This window comes from Quercus lobata, chromosome 9, assembly GCF_001633185.2.
Source record: "Quercus lobata isolate SW786 chromosome 9, ValleyOak3.0 Primary Assembly, whole genome shotgun sequence".
Classification (NCBI taxonomy): Eukaryota; Viridiplantae; Streptophyta; class Magnoliopsida; order Fagales; family Fagaceae; genus Quercus; species Quercus lobata.
In genome coordinates, this window is record NC_044912.1 from 1,890,744 (window position 1) to 1,893,929 (window position 3,186).

Here is a 3,186-nt window from a genome sequence, read left to right on the forward strand (position 1 = left end):
GAGTTGACGAGAATGCGATCTTTTTTAATAGATGCAGATAAAAGGGGAGCAAGCAGTGCCGGAGAGGAAACTTCGCTGACACAAGTGAAGAACACAGCATATGATGTTGAAGATGTTATTGATATGTTCATGTATCACATCAATAGCCACCAAATTGGGGGTCGATTTGCTTGGTTCCTTCGCCGCACAATTTATATTCCAGAGACTCTTTGCGTGAGGCATAAAATAGCCAGCAAGTTGCAGAAAATCAATAATACAATCAAGCCCATTTCAGAGTTAAATCAGAAATATCATGGTGAGCACATAGAGCGGAGCAGTTCAGAAGATAGTCACAAATGGGTTGTGCGGCATGCTGAATCATCTTTGTTTGTTGAAGAAGATGAACTTGTAGGGGTCAAAGATAAAAGAAAACAATTAAAGACGTAGTTGAAGGATAGAGAACAACAGACTGTCATTTCAATCCTCGGGATGGGAGGATCTGGCAAGACCACCCTAGTTGCCAGCACCTACAACAGTGACGCTGTAAAGAGACATTTTGATTGCTATGCATGGATCACTGTCTCCCAAACATATGATGTAGAAGACTTACTGAGGAGCATGATTAAGGAATTCTATGAGTCAAGGAAGGAAACAAATCCATCAGACTTGAGTTCCATGAACTACAGACTGTTAGTAGAAATGCTGGTGAGCTACTTAGAGTAGAAGTCGTATCTTCTTGTCCTAGATGATGTTTGGGACACAAATGTCTTGGACGAACTAAAAGTATCACTTCGAGAGAGATATCCTGGGAGCAAAATCAAGAACAAATTCTGGAGCAAATCCAGGAGCAAAATCATCCTTACAACTCGTAAAGATGATGTAGCTCGCCATCCTTCTATTGGTATACCTTATGTTCATCATATTCAATTGCTAGAACTGGAAGAGGCGTGGGAACTCTTTTGCAAGAAAGCATTCTTAAGCAGTCCAAACAGAAGCTGTCCGCCAGAACTTGAATCTTTTTCTAAAAAACTTGTGGGAAAATGCCAAGGCCTACCTCTTGCTATAGTGGCTTTGGGCAGTCTTATGTACTCCAAGAATACGTCTCAATGGAATCAAATTTATAGTAGCTTGAATTGGGATCTAAGTAACACTCCTGAGCTAGAAGCAGTGAAGAGCATTTTGTTGCTTAGTTTCAATGATTTACCATATCAATTGAAGCATTGTTTCTTATATTGCTCTATTTTCCCTGAAGATCATGAGATTCGAAGAAAAAGGCTCATTAAGCTATGGATGGCAGAAGGATTTGTGGAAAAAGTTGAAGGGTCCACTCTAGAAGAAGTAGCAGATAGCAATCTAGTAAAACTCACTTTCAGGAACATGCTTCAAGTTGTAAAGAGGAATGAATTTGGAAGGCCACAGAGATGTAAAATGCATGATCTTTTGCGAGAGCTTGCTCTATCAATATCAGTCAAAGAAAAGTTCGGTGTTGTACATGATGGAGGAGAAGAAATGAAAGAATGCAGAGCACGCCGCATTTCAATTCACAAAACAGATGGAGAACTCAAATCATTTACAAATATGTCAAAGATTCGCTCTTTTCTTGTTTTTAACAAGACGTTGAAAACATTGCCTTTAGGAAGTAAAATGTTAAGGGTTCTAGATTTGGAGGACGCCCCCATTGATGAATTGCCTGATGAAGTATTTCAATTATTCAACTTAAGATATTTGAATTTAAGGGGAACCTTACTTACGAAGCTCCCAAATTCTATAGGAAAGCTCCTTAATCTTGAAACCTTGGACATTGGTGACACACAAATAAAGACCCTTCCTCGTGGAATAGGAAAGTTGCAAAAGTTGCGGCATCTAATTATGTACTATCGCTACATTGGAAACTCGAATGACTTTAAATGTTTTACAGGGATGCAAGTACCATCAAATATCACTCAGTTAAAGAATTTGCAAACTATGGGTACTATTGAAGCAGATGATGACTTGATAAGAAAAACTCGAAGCATGACCCAATTGACCACATTCGGTATTTCAAAAGTGAAAGCAGCAAATGAGACGGATTTATGTATCTCAATTCAAAACATGACATGTCTTAGGAGCTTGGGTATCATGGTAACTAATGAGGAGGAAACTCTCGGAATGGATGCACTCTCATCTCCTCCTCCCAACCTTCGAAAGCTTATTTTGACTGGAAAACTGGAGAAGGTGCCACAATGGTTTTGTTCACTTCAAAGCCTCACAAATTTGCAATTGCATTGGACAAGACTAGAAGAAGATCTACTCCCTTACATCGCTGCTTTGCCCCATCTGGGACTTCTTTTACTTATTAATGCCTATGTTGGACAACAGCTATGTTTCAGTACAGGCTTTCTTAAGCTTACAAGATTGGAGATTCGTAATTTGCCTCCACTGAATGAGATAATAATAGAAAAAGGGGTGATGCCAAATCTAAAATCCCTAGACATTGATAGCTGCATGGAGTTAAAGACAGTGCCCAAGGGCATTGAATACCTTAAAAATCTTCGACAACTGGATTTGAAATCTGTCTCAATGGAACTTAAAAATCGCATTGAGAGAGAAGTAAGATTAGATTTTCCAAAGGTGAAGCACATCCCAAAGGTGTACATCTGGTAGTAATTTGGAATGTTGAAAGAAGGTACGTTCTCATGTCTATCTGCTCTTCTTCTTATTTTTATCTTTAAATGAATGGTCATTGCATTTATTTTATCTTTTATCCTTAAAAATAAATAAAAAATAAAAAAATTGCATCATTTAAGCTATTTTACTAATAAATTTGTATACGTTTGTAACAAGCTTGATTTATATTATATTATTAATTCACTTTGAAAAGGAACTAATGTTTTCTGACATGATAAATAAATAATCTTTTCTTACGATTAATTTTACTTTACTGCATCTCTGTATTTATTTATTTATGTTATCTGTGGTAGAATCAGGCTCATTAATTCTTTCTACTGCTTCATTGCTTGTAGATTTTTTTAGCTACCATCTTGGCATAGGCACATCAAGTTCCTCGAAAAAGATAGAATTAGTTTTAGGGTCTGACTTTTAATGTTGTGTTTATATATGTATTAAGGTGCATATGCATGTACGTTAGTGTGTTTGCAGATGCTTTCTATATGTGGGTATGCCAAGCTCACCATATGTTCGAAGGAAAGTCCTCTGTGGACATTGTGT

General features: G+C 37.4%; 1 pseudogene; it reads left to right on the plus strand.

The window, feature by feature from the left end:
- Window positions 1-322: 322 nt before the first annotated feature.
- Window positions 323-2,622, plus strand: LOC115960010 (annotated as a pseudogene).
- Window positions 2,623-3,186: the final 564 nt, after the last annotated feature.